This window comes from Polypterus senegalus, chromosome 1 (genome assembly GCF_016835505.1).
Source record: "Polypterus senegalus isolate Bchr_013 chromosome 1, ASM1683550v1, whole genome shotgun sequence".
Classification (NCBI taxonomy): Eukaryota; Metazoa; Chordata; class Cladistia; order Polypteriformes; family Polypteridae; genus Polypterus; species Polypterus senegalus.
Genome location: NC_053154.1, coordinates 66284397 through 66304391, shown reverse-complemented (window position 1 = coordinate 66304391; position 19995 = coordinate 66284397). Strand labels below are relative to the sequence as shown.

General features: G+C 40.5%; 1 protein-coding gene and 1 long non-coding RNA gene across 13 annotated transcripts in view; one reads left to right on the top strand and one right to left on the bottom strand.

Moving 5' to 3' along the window:
* Positions 1-19995, bottom strand: part of LOC120526805 (F-actin-monooxygenase MICAL2-like) — a 346702-nt gene that overhangs the window by 124896 nt on the left and 201811 nt on the right. The gene's annotated exons all lie outside the window — the stretch shown is intronic.
* LOC120526874 overlaps positions 1-19995 on the top strand; it is a 215298-nt gene that overhangs the window by 97665 nt on the left and 97638 nt on the right. For all 8 annotated transcript variants that reach the window (XR_005633218.1, XR_005633226.1, XR_005633210.1 and 5 more), the window contains one exon: positions 4056-4303. This is a non-coding gene — a long non-coding RNA (uncharacterized LOC120526874). The remainder of the gene's footprint in view (positions 1-4055; positions 4304-19995) is intronic.

Here is a 19995-nt window from a genome sequence, read left to right as displayed (position 1 = left end):
TTTCTGCAAATGCTTATAGCCAATTGACGGTGTTTATTTACATTGCTAATATGTCCAGCCAATTGCCAATAGATGATTGTCATTAAAAGTAATCACTAAGCACTGTTACTGACATTATTGAATGTGAATGTCCAGCCGTGAAGTGCAGCCTCTGGTTCTGTAGACAATTTCGACCATAATAGCTGAAAAAGTCCCATGTTTTGATCACTTACATTCTATTATTATATGGAGGTTTAATTTATCCATTATCATTATTTTTGAAATATAAGCTGTCACAAGATTGATAATGAACGCATGTGCTACATGAAAGAGAATATTGAGCAGGCCTATAGCATACGATAAGAACTGAACCAACGTTATAGGCAGTGCTCGAAGTTCAACAAAATTGCTGGTGGTACTCCATATTGTTGGTGTCTTGGTCATCCTTGCAATGTAGTGTTCATTTTACATGACATTTAATCCCTCCTTGAGCCCCAAAAAGATGTTAACAGAAGTACAGGATATTGAACAGTCTTTTGGATCCCCCCTCTGAAATTGGTGGTTGTCAGAGTGGAAGATGCCAGTAATCCACTTTAAACCCCGATTATAAGCATATATCACAGGGAAGGTGCAAGATGGGAGCGATCCTTGGACAGGGCACCAGGCCATCAAGATGAACAAACACACAGAGGCCAGGGTCAATTTAGCAATGGCAGTTCACCTATGTTTAAGTTTAATAAAGTCAGTTTTTATGTTGTAACATAGGCAGAGTGATCATCTGTGAATCCCTACAGATTTTATTTTTTTTCTCCAGCTTTTGGAGTTTTTTTTTTTTCTGTCCCCCCTGGCCATCGGACCTTACTTATTCTATGTTAATTAATGTTGACCTATGTTTATTTTTTATTGTGTCTTCTATTTTTCTATTCATTTTGTAAAGCACTTTGAGCTACATTTTTTGTATGAAAATGTGCTATATAAATAAATGTTGATTGATTGATCATGCAGTGCTGTCATTCCTGCCTCACAGTACCACAGTCTGCATGAGTTTTGAATGTTCTCACCATTGTACTTACAGATTGACTGGTATGAATGAGTGACAGTGAGTTTATTCATTTAAACACATTCCTCTTAATTCTTTTACTATCATATCGTCAGCAACAGTGACTCATTTACGAAGTTGAAGTTAGCTCCTGATTCAGCTGGCTACATATTTGCAGCTCCTTAGAAAGGATGGCTTGGCTCTTTCAAAAAACTAAGGGTTTTATTAAAAATACAATACAGTGTAATTACTTTAGTTTAAAGATATTGTTACTGTATGTGTACAATTACAGTGAAACACATATGTGCTCTTTTCACTATCTTGGCATGATTATCGCTCTGTAGGCTATGTAAAGTAACAACACAGAATGTAGTGAGCCCAAAGCCAGCACTGTTGACAAAAAATAATCCTACGAGTTGAGAGCACATCTGTCTGCTGTTACAAGCAATGGCAGAACATAAGCACTGAAGAAACAGAACTGCAGAAGCACAAATAGAATATTAAGCATACTTGTCAAAGGGGCAGTGGGGAGACAAAGCGGTGTTGGCTGTCCTAACGCCACTCATAACAGAGGCTGTAAGCAGACAAGCGAACAGGAAATGTATTTTTTCCTTAACACTAGAATTAGCAGAGCCTACAAAAAAACTCGTAGATCCATCCCACCTTAAATCGCTTCTCACCTCTCCATCAGCATCTTTTGTCCTTTAAATGTGTTGCTAAGCAGCAAACAGCAAGCAGTCTGCTATCACATTTCCCCACTGGCGCACAGTTTTCTTAGCTCAAGTCTGTTTACCTGCTTGCCAGTTGCTTAAATTTGTATAGAGTGAGAAGTCAAGCAAAATGACACCTTTTATAAATACTATATCGTTATTTGGAACACATGAATTTCACTTGTGTTCCGTGTCTACAATGACCTATGTAAACACATCGTTAAAACAGAAACTGCTGTTTTCACATAAAGACGCACTATACTTGTGACTTCATGCTGTAGGAAGTAAGTAAATAAACCAAGGTAAATAAGTAAATAACATTCGATCTGGCTCTTATATACAAAGTATAGCGACAGCAGCTTCCACCTGCAGCTATAGACTCTTCAGTTCACAAGCGGCTTTCCACACTAATGTTTACATCTGGACGGTGTATGTGCCCTAAAAAGAAGTCTGACTGCATTGTCGTACCAATGCTTGCGAACTGAAGTGTCTGCGTGCACTTTTTGTGGCATTACATGTGTATTTTTTGAGCATGCCTGTGTCGCTCAAACACAGGAAGCTCTGCACTGTACTTGTGACTTTAGGCTGTAGGAAGTAAGTAACTAAATCCAAATAAATAACATTCAATCTGGCTCTTATATACAAATTAGTGAGAGAATAAAACTGCGGAAGCAGCCTCACTGTACTTTGTATATAAGAACCAGATCGAATGTTATTTACTTATTTACCTTGGTTTAGTTACTTACTTCCTACAGCCTAAGTCATAAGTATAGCATGTCTTTATGTGAAAACAGCAGTGTCAGATGGGGGGTTTGTGTGGGGGTAGGGTAGGATCGTGAACGCGACTGAGAAAACGAAGCTGAATAAAAAAAAAAAAACAAAACAAAGCTAACCTTTACAAGTATCATAAATTACACCGGCTGTTACAGACTGAAATCAAATGTATGTTTTTATTCTAAAATAGTAAGAATAAGAGCAGCTCACTTCTCAAAACTGACTCGTCGGGGATCGAACCCATGAAGTTTTGATTACCAGTCAACAGTTGATACTGTTGAGCTACCGAAGCGGTCGTAGTAAACGCATGTCAATGTCGCACCCTAACGCAAGTTCTTTTTCTGCGGTTATATTCTTGAATAGAAGCGCACTTGTTTGGTTATAATTGTACCTTTTTTGAAAGTGTTTGATATTTGGACTTCAGGCTTCATACACCATATGTCTACATTTTGTCAATTATTACTAAAACATGAAAAACATTTCTGTTTTAACGATGTTTGCATAGATCGTTGTAGACATGGACCACACATGAAATGCAAGTGTTCCAAATAACGATGTAGTATTTATAAAAGGTGTCATTTTACTTGACTTCTCACTCTATACAACTCTAAGCAACTGACACTCAGGTGAACAGACTTGAGCTGAGAAAACTGTGTGGGGTGAGGGGATGTGATAGCAAACTACTTGCTGCTTATCAACACATTTAAAGGACAAAAGACTCTGATGGAGAGGTGAGAAGCGATTTAAGGTGGGACGGATCTATGAGTTTTTTCATAGGCTCTGGTAATTCTAGTGTTAAGAAAAACAGGACCAAGAATCCGCTAAAATATTTATTTTTCATTTCCTTTCATTATTACAAGCATGCCTTATAAATGCAGAAGGCATGTTTTCTTAGATCAAAACCTTTGCTGCTTCAAAGCAGATGTATTTGGTAAGTTTTCAGACTTTTTCACTCAACTATATCCCATGTCTCCATTGGCCGTACTGTAAGCTGGAAGAATAGACAAGGTATTTTCAAAATTTATAAAAATGTTTAATATACAATCATGATTGTGAAAAGAATAACTGACTTGAAAACTGAAGAACTTATCCTTTAATTATGCATATATTTTCTTTCTTGTTTGTTTGAAACAACATTTTTGCATTCTTTCAAAATAAACAAAATGCTAACAGGAACAAAGCATGGGCTGGGTCAGTCTGAGCTCTTTCATTGGTGAATGGCGTACCCCCCACACTGATAAAGGAGATGACCAGAGGTGTGGAAAGGCCCATGAAGCCATAATAAATGGAGGCTAACATGCTGTTCTCTCTGTTTTCCATCCGTGGATAACGCTAGGCCACTGCTGTCTCCATTCAAAAGCTATGAGGGAGCAAAGATCAAGCAAGACCAGAGACTAATCAATATGATAAGACAGAAAGCCGCCGGATATTCTAAGCAAGATTACTATCCAGGTTGCATTGATATTATTTTATCAGCTCTCACATTTGTACTCTGCTTATATTTTGGACAAACCTCCTATATAATAAACACTGATGTCTGTGTGTGTGTCCAGTCCCTCAGAGCAATCTAGATTGTCACTTTTTAATGATGTCATCGAAAGAGGAAGAGTGAGACACATGAGGAGGAGTAAAGGCACAAGAGTCACCTACAAAGATGGGAAGTACAAAATCTGACAGGAGCTGAGCAAGACGCCTCGAAATGACAGTCTGAGAAGCAGGCCTTACAGGAACATGCTCAAGAGCGGGAGCGCTGGAGAAAAGAGGCTAAGGCACACGTGAATACCGAGGAAAGGTGCTAAAGGTACAACTTTTTAAATTATTCTCTTAGCTGTCTTATTGTCTTGTATAATTATCTATAATACATGATGAGTAAATCTGTTACTTTTTTCCTGCCTGTTTTAGTGCTCTATCTTGTGTCTGACGTCCTAGATATAAAATATAGTGAAACATACAGTATGGGGGCTAGAGCTGGGATTTTGGCCATTTTGTTCAGGTCTCTGTCATAAAGCGTATAAAGGGGTGAACAGAATCACCACAGACCATGCACTAAAATACATATCACTTTTTTTTGTCTTTTTGGTCTTTGTTTTGGTCTTTGTTTCTCAGGCTTTTCATTTTTTGTGTATTTATTAATTTATCCATGCTCTCTTTTTTGTGTGTTTGAATTACTGCCTGGATCCCATCCCCAGAATTATTCCTTTAAGGCCTTCCAGTGTTACTTGAAAGGTCCTGCCACCTGATGTGCCATAGGCTAGCTTACTTGCAAATGTTTTTTCTGCTCTTTCTGTGTAAGTTACATTTTTTGTATGTCTGTTGGCCTTTTCTGACCATTTTTTTTTAAATGTGTGGTTTTGAAGTCTATGGGGACATCAGGTTGCTCCTCTCCTGTGCCCCATGACATTTCTTAAGTGTAGGATACTATACGTAGCTGAACCCAGCCCAGTCTATAAACAGTGTCTAGTCAACCAGAAAAACAAAAGGAGTTTTCTGTCTGCATTCAATGTTTTCATTTTTAAAGTGGCAGCCAAGTCTCCTTTGCCCATCCTAGGGCCTGTGTGCTACATGTTGTTGGGCCAGCAGGAATTGTGGTGTCCTCCCACCACTCTTCTGGTCACAAAGGATCAAGCATCTCTAGCCCCTTAGTGTCCTCGTGGGGTACTGCTAATCCCTGTTCACAGTGCCATAACCTCACTTTCAGCTGGCTGTTCTTAAAGGGTTGTCACAAATTCTCAGTTTAGTTCCTGAAGTGCCACGCAGGCTGTAGGTTTTCCTGTTCCTAACTGGCCTTCTATTTGCACTAAATGTGAGCTCTACCCAGTAGGTGTACTGACTGCTCATGGCAACGGATATTTGTAAATAAGAATATAATCAGGGGATGGCTAGTGGTCTTAATAATAAGCAAATAACACAACTGGGAGGCTTTTAAATAGCAAACAAGTCCCAGAATATCATGAATCAAAGGACGTAGTGAAGGAATCAAAACAAAGAATTGTTCACGTAACTATAGCCATAAGACATAAAAAAGTTATAATCAAAATAGCAAAAAAGTTTGTTTACAAAAGATCTGATAGAAACACCAATAAGAGCACTAGTACTTTTTCTTAGCTATATCGGCACACTTGAACAACCAGGAAGTACATGACACTGGTATACTGGCAGTGTAACAGCAGGTATGAGGAGAAATGTTATCAGGAGGCAGTTGTGGTTTTGGGAAACTAGCCCAGGATAAAACTGGGAGAGCAAGAATGTGAAACAGTAATCAAAGTCAAGATCTGAAATAGCAGCATCAAAACCAACACTTTGCATGCAAACTGAGCCAAAGATTTAAAGAAAAATAACACAAGGCTTTTTAAGTAGAATCAACAAACATGAACAATAACACTCTTAAAAATAAAAGTGCCAGAGTGGTTCTTCAGAACAATGTCATAGGGGAATCAGAAGGAACCTTTATTTATTTAGATCCGTAACAGGCTCCATAAAATAAGTAACCAGGGATAGACTGCAACAGATTTGTGAAGCAAAAAGGACGCTTGCTACATATTTATAATAACAAAGGCTAAGTCCAGGTGTTCTTCATCCATTAGTGTCCTGCTAGGTAGAATATCATACATTAAAGATTTCAGTTTTTTCCACATATTAAGAAGTTTTTCAAAGCACAAAGAACCAACTTCATATGCAAAAAACTCTCATTCTCAAAATGAAATGGTGCTTAGCCACACAATCGTTCTAAGATGAACCATACTATACAACCCTGTAGAGAACCATAAAGTGTCATTAAAGAACCAGTACAGGTAGTCCCCAGGTTACGGACATCTGACCTACGACTTACGAACGGGGCCACAGCTACGACGCATGCGCCTCAGTAACTGCCGCTCTGTCATCTTCGGGCTGGGGACGCTGCAAATTGTGGATGGACGGAGGCTGGAGGGGGGCAATTTCGCTGCTCACGCAGTGTAGTGTCCCTCGGGTGGCTCCCGGCGGCAAGCGGCCTCACTGCCCGCCCACCACACATGGCTACCCCATTCGTTCTCGGTGGGCGGCTAGTAATGCTGCAAGCGGTGACCCTGTTGTGGCTGAACGGAGGCCATTGAGGGTGAACGGGGCGGCGGGGGGGTAGCATTGTAGTGTGCCATGGATGGCTGCTTGTTGAATGGGGGCAATTCACTACCCGCCTTTGGCCACACCATGTTCGTTCTCAGTGGGCTGACGCTGCAAGCAGCATACTGTAGTGGAGGTGACTCTGGTGAGCTGGTGATGAACCGCCCATCGCGGCCCCCATTCATTCTCAATAGCAAGCCTGCTTGTACTGTTACGTACATAGCAGAAAGTTGTCTCTTGTCAGTACATCAGACGTGTTGACGACGGGTGCCTTCCTGCTGTGATAGGATGTACAGTGCTGTGCAGAAGAGCTCATCTTAACCTTTTGTCTTCACCCTTCAACAATGTCTCTGAAACACAAATCTGATGGAAGTGCTGGTGATACAATAAAGAAGAGAAAAACCATCACCATTAAAGATAAAGTAGAAATAACAAAAAGGTCAGAGAGAGGTGAAACTCCATCATTCATTGGCAGAGCACTTGGTCACAGTCGGTCAACAATGGCATTTATTAAAATAAAGTACCTGTACCAGACTTACATACAAATTCAACTTAAGTACAAACCTACAGTCCCTATCTCGTACGTAATCCCGGGGACTGCCTGCATTTTTTAAGAGACTAGGAAATACATGACACTGACCTTTATACCTTTGATCTGTGATGTTATATGCTGCCCACCTTCAGCTAAAATCTCCAGCTGCACCAAAGAAAAGGTATACACTACCAGGCAAAAGTTTTAGAACACCTCGCGTTGGGTGTTCTTAAAGGGTTCCAGTTTTGTTTATCAAATTTAGAGTTGAAATTTAATGAATGACCTAAAATGGTGAGAAGGTAAGCAGTAAACTGACAGAGGTTTAACTTTAAAGTTTAGGTTAGCAAAAACTGAAAAAAGGAAATAGGTTACAACTAATAGGTTACACCTTATGATATTCTGCAGCAATTGAAGTGAATTAAGCCTTGTATTGTGAAGCAAACAATTTGCACAGCTGTCCCAACTTCTGTTGATTCCTTAAAAGCCCGGCCTGTCTTAAAGCAGTGTCTGAAGTACTACTCGGACAATATAACTATAGAAAGTTGTAAGTTCCATTGATAATGTAAGAAAACGGCAATTAACAAATGAAAACGAGATGAAGCATTATTACCCTTCAAAGTGTAAGCCTTTCGTTTAGAGAAACCGAGAAAGAGAGCCAGAGAGTAGGGTGTATTACACAATCCAAGGCAACTGGAAACTGGAAGAGATCTGGCAGACTCAGAGTCACAACCCAAACAGAAGACAAGTTTCTGAGGGTTACCAGCTTGCACAGTGTCCACTTTGAAGAGGAGAGTTTTTGGTGCAGGCTCCTTAAAGGACAACATCGGGCCTTGACATCCCAGCAGTGGACTACTGCAGGTTAGTAGAAAGTCTTATGGACCAATGAAAATTTGAAATCTTCAGTTCATCACACAAGGTGTTTGTACGCCGTCATATTGGTGAAAAGATGGTTCCTTAATGTGTTACACCAGCTCTCAAACATGGAGGGGGACGTGTGATGGTCTGGTGTTTGATTACTGGAGGCAGAGTTGGTGTAACTGGCATCCTGAATCTAAAGGGTTACCAGACTCTGGCTGTTATATAAGCAAAAGGTGGCTACTTTGATGAGTCAAAAATATAAATTAAGTTTTATACTCTTAATGATTCCTTGACTTATTTTTTTTTATTTTCCATTGTTTATTTGTTCTATGCCTCACTTTCATGAAACAATAAGACATTAAACTGTGTGCATTTCCATAAATAAAACTAGAACTTTGGACCACTAGTGTACACAAAGCATCTCAAAACAGTGCCACCCAAACAATAAACAAAATAGCAACACAGAATAACAGAATTCATTTTTTCCATCACTAAAAATGCCCTGTAATAAACAATATATTTAACCATTGGATTCTTTGGTCTATACAGCCACCAAAATGATATATATTTTTAGAAACCCAAGAACTATATAGAAAAAGTTAAAAAAAAAAAAAAGGTCAGATCATGACGTCACGTCTTGTCCACTTCTGGTTGTCAGCCTGGCAACAACGCACAAGAAATGTTGCAAAATGACGATGCCCACAGCGGGTTAACAGTCAAACTAATGGCAACACTAGATGCCTCGGCCTCTTAACCCATTAAAAAGACTTCTCAATGATTTTTTGAGACTAGCGTTAACTTATAAAAAATTAAAAACAAAAAAAAAAACAGATTGTGTTTAAAGGCTTATTCATTTCAATTGTAATTTAAGTTTTTTTCTGATTTTGTTTATAAAATTTTCTTTTCTTTTCTTTTGATACGTCTTTGTTGGTATGTTGTTCTGCACTTCCATCTGAGGCTAACAATGTCTGCCAGTACTTGGATGGGAGACTATCTATGAAAAGCTTGGACTGCCGCTCAATGAAGTGTTGTTTGGGCCTTCAGAGGGAGCTTACCCTGTGGTCTGTGTGTGGATCCCATTTCCCCAGTGCAGTGACGGGGACATTGTGCTGGTAAAATGGTGCCGTCCTTCAGATGAGAGGTAAGACCAAGATCCTGCATCTGTGGTCATTAAAGATGAGGGTAGGGTGTTTTCCAGTGTCCTGGTTAAATTGCCTACCATGAAGTGGTCTTTCTGACCCCCTAATCATTCCTTGTCTCTAATTGGCTGGCTGTCTTTCACCACCGAATAGCTAATGTGTGGTGAACGTACTGACAAAAAAATGTCCGTCATTGTATCATCCATTATGGACGCCACACATTGGTGGTGTTGAAGTGGCCCCTCACTATCTATGTAATGTGTTTTGAGAAGGTGAGAAAAGCACAATAGAAATCTAATTCATTATTATCATTATTGTTGCTTAATGACAATCACACAAGAAAACGTGAAACAGAACAGTCGCTCCTCTTCAGCATTGCCATCTGCACCTTTGTCAGCTCTTGGTCATGCTGACACCCTAGGTATTATATGGATTTTAAAAAGTTGTAAAATTTAAAAATTTTTACAGTTGTGAAAATCAATAATAAACTTACTTCATAGGGCAGGTATGAATGTCTGTTCTATAATTACACCTAAAAAAAAGAGGAGTTTCCTTTACACTTAAACATTCGTCCATCTGCTCTCCAATGTTTGCAGTGCTACAGTTTAGAAAAGGCTGCTTTTCAAAGACTTGGCTGCTCTTGTGTCTGCAAACGCTGGGCTAAAATGACAAGCGCTGGCCTCCAAATGTGAACTGCACTTAGAGCCCTTTCCCATTGGCACGCGGGCACTTATACATTAGGCGGCAGAAGAGGTGTCGAGCAGAAGTGGAGCCGGAGGAAGCGCCAGCTAATTTCCACAGATCCGTCAGTTTGGCACTGAAGCCAAATCAAACATAACTTTGCACGTTACATAGGCCTCTCATTTCCTGCTGTGACTGCTACACTCCCTTTGGCGGAGCAATGCAAACAAAAACAAGAAGGGAGAACAAAAGACAATGGCGGGGGCCCATTGTGGATCAGAATTACTAGAGAAAACACAGAGGACCTACACTTAAAGCAGTAAGTATAAAATAGAAGGGCAGGCATCCCACCAAAGTTCTAAGGAGACTGAAGGCTCAAACCAACAAGACACTACACAAAGTTAAAAACAAAACATCTTGTGATCACATTTGATCAAAGATTTAAAAAGATAAAGTACCTTATTTGGATCCGTCTGAATCCTGTAAGAGCAGATGGCACCCAAATGGTGTCTACACACCCAGAACAGAAATGAAAAAACACAGAGTCCAAATGTGTAACAAATCTTGAGCTTATTATACAAATAACAAAGAGAAGAATCAACAAGGAGAATACATTGTGCAAGAAACACATGTGGGTCTTCCTGCAGCAGGTAGTTGGCCCCTCCACATTGGGCACTGTGAGATTCCCACTTTCTAAGTACCACAAAACATCTCCATCCCACCTCCGGCCTCTCGCTCACGTGACATTGACCTGTGGCTGTCCTCCCAACTGCAGATTCAGTTCACCCACTAGCATGAAATGGTTATAAAACCCCTTGTCAAGATACCTTCGGAGTTGGCCATTAGAACCTCTTCTAGGTTTAGGGAGAGCCTTTACTGGCTAAAACACCTTTTGTGTGTCCTACAGCTCCTTAACCCTCATTGGTAGCCTCTCACTCCTCTCAGGTAAGACCCTAGCAACTGGGTCAGAGGGGCTTTGGCATATTACACTGGTATGCGGTGATGCCTTCTCTCTGCCAGCAAGTCTCTGTATCCTTTATAGGTCTGAACTTCTTCAAAAGCTCCTGGTATAACTTGTTTTCACATAAGATGCAGGATCATAAACTGATGGATTAAAACCTATCATACACCCCACCTAGTAAGTCATATAATCTGGCCATGTTACACCATTTAACATTTTTATGTGTTTATCATTAATGACCTACCTTCTGAAACCCTTTTGATATCCATTAAATTGGATAATTTCCCCTCTATAGGGTTCCGGGAGACCATTGTGAAAAACCCGTTCACACCAGGCTAGTTCAAGGCTAGTAACAATATATGACAAATCTAACAAACGAGAGGAGACCATTCAGCCCACCAAGCTGGTTTGTTTAGCCAGTAGTTAAGCTGTTTCAATTTCTCATCCAGATACTTCTTACAGGTTGTAAGAACTTCATTCCAGTTACCCATGACTCTTTGCATAAAGAAGTGCCTTTTGGCTTTGTCTTGAATGCACTCCTCCTTAATTTCCACTGACTCGACATTTAGTGAAACCTACTGTACTTTATCCATTCCTTTTGAGAATACTGAAGACCTGGATTAGGGTCCCAAACCCCACCTGCCATCCATTCCACGCTCCCCAAACCCCAGACTCCTCTGCTCGAGACTAAGCAGGTTTAATTCTCTGAGTCTGTCAGAGTGGGATACGTCCTTAGGACCTGGGATGGCCCTGGTTGCTCTCCTCTGCACGGTTTCAAGTGCTGCTATGTCTTTTTATGCAGCTCAGTGACCAGAACGGCACCCAATGCTCCAGATGTAGTCTCACTAGTGCATTATATATAGTCTGAGCAGAACATGCCTTGATTTATAGTCGACAGTCTTTAGGATGTAACCTTTCATTTGCCTCTTTAATTGCTTCTGCATTGCTAAGACAATGAAAACATTGTGTTAAAGATTTTGCATCCTGGAGCACCGTGTCTTCCATCTTGTAACTATAATTAACATTCCTTTTGCCCACATACAGCACTTTTCACTTTTCAACAATTGCATTTTTCAAGAGCTTGCCCACTGGAACTGGAGTTCCCTAAGAAAGTCTACACAGACATGATGAAACTCAATTGGTGCAACTGCTCTCTTGCCAATGGAGAAGTCATCTCAGATCGTTGGACAGAAAGCTTGTCTTGACAAACTGGGTGGCCAGCACAGACTCCACTATATGCCAGTCCTATCCACCCAATTCTTACAAAATACCATCAAGTCAAGTTTTGAAGGTCTTTAAGGTCTTATTGACTACCGCACTACTTGGTCAATTTTTCAGTGTGTCTGTGCTTCTCTGCATAAATAAAAACTTTCTTTACCCTCAACAAGTTTCCAACTGTGTCCCGTGTTCTTGATGAGTTTAGTCTTACAAGGTCTTGCTGGAAGATCTGGACCATTTGTAAGAATGCAGGACAGTCCACTGCGAGGCCAAGTGCACCTTGATACAATACTCTTACTGCCTAGGACAGGTTCACAAGCAAATAAAAAGACAAATATGTGAAGTTTTATTATCGTACAAGTCAAGTGATGTGATGCTCAGATTGTATGTGCAAGTGAGGTCACATTTGGAGCATTTTGTGCAGTTCTGGCCACCACACTGTAAAATAGACATACTGTAACAGTTCTAGAAGCTGTGCAAAGAACAGCTGGACTAAAGGACATGGCCTACACTCGGGAGTCTTGAGCAAGAAGCCTGTGTGGGGGGCTCCTCCAGGTCTGCAAAATTCTCAAAGGGTAGGTCGGTGGTGTTGTGATAAAATGGCTTCTGTCCCAATGTCATTGAACTCTGAAATGTACAAGAGCAGACGAGGAGAGAATCTGTTTGGACGTATCTTTTGTTTAAAAACCAGTTTAACTATCCAAAAAGTCACTCATACAACTTCAGGACTGTGACATCTTTATGAATGAACTCCTCGATATACAAACATAGGAAACCAACCAGATTTCATGGTCAAAGCCTTTCTCTGTGTTACAAACGCTCTCTGTTGGAAAAACATTTTTGAGTTTACTTTAGGACTCTGTACTGCCAGCTCTCAGAATATCTGAAAAGTGTCTGGCTCTTCTGATTAAAATATAAACTTGTAATTATGTCTTCCTTTAAAGAATCTGAAAACTCCATTATTTATAGGCTTTCATGCAGTGAAGCATCTACTCAAGGATACCAGTGAAAATTAAGACAAAGCACATTTAAGACTGAAGCCAAAAAGCACTTCCTCATACAAAGGGTCATGGGAATCTGGAACAAATGAGTGAGTCATGTAGTTGTAGCAGAAACCTTGACTGGATGAGATATGGGGACAACTTGGCTGTTAGGCAAACAAATAAGCTTGATGGAATGAATGGCCTCCTTTCGTTCATCCAATTTCTTAAGTTTAAGGTTAGCTACTAAGCCCATCATTGCTCCAAAACTGGATGGGTTACTGCGTTGATGTATTTAAATAATCTGTCTTCTAACATTGGTGTACATTTCTCTTATTTACATTCAAGGGGTGCTCTAAAGAAATAAAAACAATTTCAGTGGCAGCATTCAAATCTTAATTTAAAGCATGAAGAAAATGTTTAAAATAAAAGTTGTGAATGCCTTGCTTTTCTGGAAATCAGTTCTGAGAAGCATTGATCTAAATCACACAAAAATCTGCAACAAACTGAAGAAATCTCACGCAGCAGAAGAAGAAATCTACTATTTATATTATGATGTAGCAAACACTAGTAATTTTCCTTGCACACAATACACTTTTTCATGAATCTACTGTATAGTCATATGAAAAAGTTTGGGAACCCCTCTCAGCCTGCATAATAATTTACTCTACTTTCAACAAAAAAGAGAACAGTGGTATGTCTTTTATTTCCTAGGAACATCGGAGTACTGGGGTGTTTTCCAAACAATTTTTAGTGAAGCAGTATTTATTTGTATGAAATTAAATTAAATGTGAAAAACTGGCTGTGCAAAAATGTGGGTCCCCTTGTAATTTTGCTGATTTGAATGCATGTAAACTGCTCAATACTGATTAGTTGAAACACCAAATTGGTTGGATTAGCACGTTAAGCCTTGAACTTTATAGGCAGGTGTGCCCAATCATGAGAAAATGTATTTAATGTGGTCAGTTGCAAGTTGAACTTCCCTTTGACTCTCCTCTGAAGAGTGACAGCATGGGATCCTCAAAGCGACTCTCAAAAGATCTGAAAACAAAGATTGTTCAGTATCATGGTTTAGGGGAAGGCTACAAAAAGCTCTCTCAGAGGTTTAAACTGTCAGTTTCAACTGTAAGGACTGTAATCAGGAAATGGAAGGCCACAGGCACAGTTGCTGTTAAACCCAGCAGGTCTGACAGGCCAAGAAAAATACAGGAGTGGCATATGCGCAGGATTGTGAGAATGGTTACAGACAACCCACAGATCACCTCCAAAGACCTGAAAGAACATCTTGCTGCAGATGGTGTATCTGTACATCGTTCAACAATTCAGCGCAATTTGCACAAAGAACATCTGTATGGCAGGGTGATGAGAAAGAAGCCCTTTCTGCACTCACACCACAAAACAGAGTTGCTTGTTGTATGTAAATGCTCATTTAGACAAACCAGATTCATTTTGGAACAAAGTACTTTGGACTGATGAGACAAAAATTGAGTTATTTGGTCATAACAAAAAGCGCTTTGCATGGCGGAAGAACACAACAAAATTACAAGAAAAACACCTGCTACTTACTGTCAAATTTGGTGGAGGTTCCATCATGCAGTGGGGCTGTGGGGCTAGTTCAGGGACTGGGGCTCTTGTTAAAGTCGAGGGTCGGATGAATTCAATCCAATATCAACAAATCCTTCAGGATAATGTTCAAGCATCAGTCACAAAGTTGAAGTTACGCAGGGGTTGGATATTCCAACAAGACAATGACCCAAAACACAGTTCGAAAGGCATTCATGCAGAGGGAGAAGTACAATGTTCTGGAATGGCCGTCACAGTCCCCCGACTTGAATATCATCGAAAATCTATGGGATGATTTGAAGCAGGCTGTCCATGCTACTTTGCTACTTTGCAAGCTCAGCCAATGACAAACAAAAATCCAAAGAACTAAGAGGGGTTCCCAAAATTTTTCATATGACTGTATATATAAAGTGCAACGATTTTATGTGACATTTTTATGTCGTGTTTTTTGTCACGCTATAAATCTGGCTTATTTTAAAACCTACATATATATGTTTGGTATCATTCTTTTCAGAATTTAAAAAGTTTAATGTGATGTTGTTAGATTTTCAGATTCTTATTCCGTTTTTTAAATCATAAACTAAAGAATATCAAGAACTCACGTCCCATGAGACAAGACTTTGTGTCAAAAGATTTAACCAGACCCAGGGCCGGAAATAAAAGACAAAGAGTAGAACAGCTGCTGTACAGGCTTTTAAATGTTTGAAGTGGCTCGCGAGATGCAGATCATGCAGCACGGCGGCAGCAGCAACCGTATTTGTTTCCCATTGTATGACTGTTTAAGAGGGGGTTTCGGAGGAGCGACCCCGTCGCCTTGGGGTGCATTCAGCCCCCCTCTTTACAACACAAGCGGCAGAGACACGAAGTGACTGGCACATTGTGCAGGCCGGGGGTTGGCGAGCAAAGCGAGTGGGGGGAACCCCTAATTCTGATATATGTTTATGAAGGGTTTTTATCTCAGAATTCATTTTTGTTTTCTTTGGATTCTGTGTTTAGAAATTTGTTTTTGTCATTTTGATGTTTAATATTTGACTGTGTCATCAGATTGTTTTCTGCAAGTGCCTCCATTTTGTGGCTTCACTGCTATGACACAATATTCGGCCATGGGGGCCAAGGTCTGGAAGTCATGCTGTGTGACATGCTGTGTATGTAACAGTTTATAAGTTGTCGCTGGATGCCTTGCAATGTTGAAGATTGTGGATCTCCTTTTGAAAATCTTTTAGGTGTGCTTTTCTGAGATTCACCGGTATACAGACTTCTGGGTAGGTTTATTATGACTTCCATTTTTGTGTCATGTTGTGATTTTTGATTAATGGTCATAAAGTTTTAACCTATGTTTGTTACTCAGTTAATGTTTATCTAATAGTCCATCTGTCCTGCCCTTTTGGTCTGCCATTTATTCTACAGCTTGCCAGAGCCTTTCCATGGTACACACTTGACAGTTACCTTCAAACTGCTGAAATCCCACTTCTGCATTGCCAGTTTTCCCTCTCAGATGTCTGACACTCGTTCTCTGCAGTTACTATGCTCTCCATGATGTTTGGGAGAAAGACACATTTTCCTTTAATTTACATCTCTGCTCCACAGCCTAAAATTACAAACAATTCAGACATGCTTAAAGTGCACATTGCAGGCTTTAACGTAAGGATATTTGTATACATTTCAGGCACGCTGTGTAGAAATTACAGCACTTTTTCTACATGGCCTCCCCATTTCAGGGCACCATGATGTTTGGCATTACAGGTGTTTGTGTTTACTCAGGTGGGTTTCATTGCTACTTTAGTGCAGCCATAAGATACCTAGGCTTGCTTCTACCCTTTGGGGTCTGCAGCTGTATAACATAAGAACAAGAGCTCTGCCAATGAAAGTCAATGAAAAAAGCCATTTATGAGGTAGGAGAACAAGTAAAGCCATTAGAGACATCAGTAAAACCTTAAGATTACCAAAATCAACTGTCTGGAATATCATTAAGAAGAAAGAATGCACTGGTGGGCTCCGTAGTCACAAAGGGACTGGTAGGCCTAGGAAGCCCTCCACGTCAGATGACAGAAGAATCATCACAATGGTAAAGAAAATGCCCCAAATGCCTGTCCGACAGATCATACACAGTCCTCAGGAGGCAGACATGGATGTGTCAGAGGTGACTATCTACACTAAGGCTTCATGAAGACACACACAGGCCACACTGATTCTGATTCCAGACTTTCATTGGGAATAACAGTTATGTACCGGCCTGGCTTATAATACATGATGCAGTTGTGCACGACGTATGCAAAATGTTTGACACAGCAGAAAAGCATTCAGTACACAAAGTACACAGCCAGCGCCAATATGAAGTGGGTAAAAGAGAATGTGCACAATGGCACACTGTGGAAAGAACAAGCTGCAAATGAAAAGAACGCCTTTGCAAGGCGATTTACTCACAACTTCTTTACAGAAACTGCAAATGCAAGAATAAACCGTTGCATTTTTTTTGTTTGTGCTGCATGAAGATGCTGACACACATCACAGGTTGTACTACGCTGAAGCTGGAAAGACCAACGGAATGTGGGACTTGGCTACGAATGAGCCAAATTTTAGGATGAAACAACACATCCATCCATTATCCAACCCGCTATATCCTAACTACAGGGTCATGGGGGTCTGCTGGAGCCAATCCCAGCCAACACAGGGCGCAAGGCAGGAAACAAACCCCGGGCAGGACGCCAGCCCACCACAGGGCGCGCACACACACACACCAGGGACAAATTAGAATCGCCAATGCACCTAACCTGCATGTCTTTGGACTGTGGGAGGAAAACGTAGACACAGGGAGAACATGCAAACTCCACACAGGGAGGACCTGGGAAGCAAACCCTGGTCTCCTTACTGCGAGGCAGCAGCCCTACCACTGCGCCACCGTGCCACCCCGATATGAACATAACTATATTGAAATGATGGCACAAATACTAAGTCATAGTTGCATTTATTGCCTCATATATACACATAAGATTTGACAACAGATGTGTACTCATATGTATTTTCTCCTTAAATGGTGGTTAAGACAAACCTGTTTTATGATGATTGCCTATTCTTAACATTCAAAAACAGAAATGAGAATGAATCGCTTCTCAGCTGTATTCACAAACTGAAAATGTCCAAGGCTAAATTCTCACCCCATTCAGTAAATATCCCTTTGTATTAAGACAGAGAGAACATCAACAAAGGAAATGCTGACAGTAGGTTGAGGATTCATGCAGAATTAAGTGATTTTGGTTATTACAGTAGCTAGTTCTTTATTCATATTCAAAAGATGTACGTGTTAATGTTCCTCATTGTATGGCCAACAATGCTTTTGGGACTTTTAGAAAAACCTTTTCAGAGGCTGCCCAGTTGAAGATTACCACATGCTACTTACTGTGCAGGTCCAAGGAGTGGAAAGGTGAAAGGACAAGCTGTGGCATACATCAAAGAAAACAGGAAAACAAATGGAGCGACGTTAATACCCACGGGATATCTAGTCATGCTCTGTATGAGGTTTTTTTATTCAGTCCTTTACTGTACCTTCTCAACTGACATTTGGCAACAATGCATTTATCCATTTTCTAAACACACCCGATCACACGTTACTGTTGCTAACCCTAGCAGTTCTAGCCGAAAAGGAGCAGTCAGCCTTAGATGAGGTGGAAATCACTGAAGGACATAACTGCACACACACACACACACACACATTAAGTCACAGAAGATCGATCTGGAGGTATAAATAAAGGATGAAATATAAATACTGCCATTTTAACTTGCTTTACAGACCTCTAATATAAACTACAGTACAGAATAGCAGAGTTGTTAGACAGCCGTAACTTTACTTTAAATTATTTTAAGATGATTTGTGCTCGACGCGCCCACAACTGGCTTACAGAGATACTGGGCTCTCTCAGTAAGTGGACAACCTCAAAATACAGTTGCAGGCCCCTTGTGTGAACTGCCTTCTGATGAATATTTCCCTTTGTTATTGTAATGTCACAGAATGGGTGACAAATGAGCATTCAGCCTTATTATTACTGCTAAAGCCTTATGAGCTACAGCTGTTACATTAGACAAATTCCGTTTATAATAATCACCTGGCTGTTTATTGAGAAAACAGTGATTGAAGCACAGATAGCATTTCAAGAGTCTGTTACAGAGCGCTGGCTTGGTAAAGGTCAACTGTCACATTGTCTTAAGTTATTTTTATAACCTTTATGCACAAAGTTAATGAAAACACAAAATCGTTTCATTACTTACTACTAAATGTGTGCTTTATTAAAATGTTAAGTAGAAAACTATAAACCTGATTACTTGAGCTCAAGGCATGCATTCAACCCAACCCTGCACTGCAAAAGAGGAACCCGTACTGGTAACTGATGAGCCCCTCCAAATGCAAATGGGAGTCAGCATTATGGCCAAAGAGTGCCCTAATTAGTCTGTGGGCAGTAATGTAAAAAAAAAGAGGCCAGATATGCTGCTACAATACCTCGCTTATTGTTAAGTACAGTAGAAGAAGCAGGGTCAAGGCAAGAGTTAAAAAAGAGGAACACGTTTCAGGGACTTGCTACTTACCTTCACAGCTTCATTGGAGATCTGTATATATAGTAAAAGAACTCGCAGATGGAATGGTAACCTGGCCAGGGTGGTTGAAAACTGGAGTAAATGGGTGAGAAGAATTTAGGGCTTATTTGAGGACTGTGTCTAGTGCAGCTGCTGTCTGTAGGAGATGTCTCAGATCCCCAAACACTGGACTCAACTAGCGAGACCCATACGTATGTCCAGTACGTCACAAGTATACCCTGGAAGTACTTCTGGGTCAGACAGACAGAATCCCCTCAATGCCCCCAAAGGTCCCCGACAGGGCTGCATGCTCCAACTACAGGTTTCATTCAGCCCTGTAGAAATCCAGACTGGGATAGCACCATAGGAATGCCCACTAACTATTCATTGTATTGCCGTTGGTACCACCAACAATCCCAACAACTGAGGTCCCAACCTAACACCCCCTTACTAATACACAATATATATAATAATACTGTATATATTACATTATATATATTAGTAGGGGGGTGTTAGGTTGGGACCTCAATTCGTCTATGCATATATTATGGCTCCTGGTGGTAACTTGGCCCTAAAAGTGTGAAAGGATGGCCCCAGGAGTTCCAGAGTACATCACTGGAAGTTGTCAAAGAAGTTAACCCCGAAGTAGTTTGTGTCCCCATCTGGTCATTACTTGAGTGAGACTGGAGGAAGAATGTGGGCTTGGTAGAGGAGGGCTGGACTGTTGGGTTATTAGGATGAATATTGTAGTAGACACCCCATTTGACAGATGGTGGTACAGAGTCTGTGGAGTTATGCCAAGATGAGCAGATATGGGTTTTGTTTTTATGTCTGCTTATTCTGTCACTTTACTTCTCCATGTTTCTGTTCTTTGTGTTTCTTATAGTTAAAAAGCAC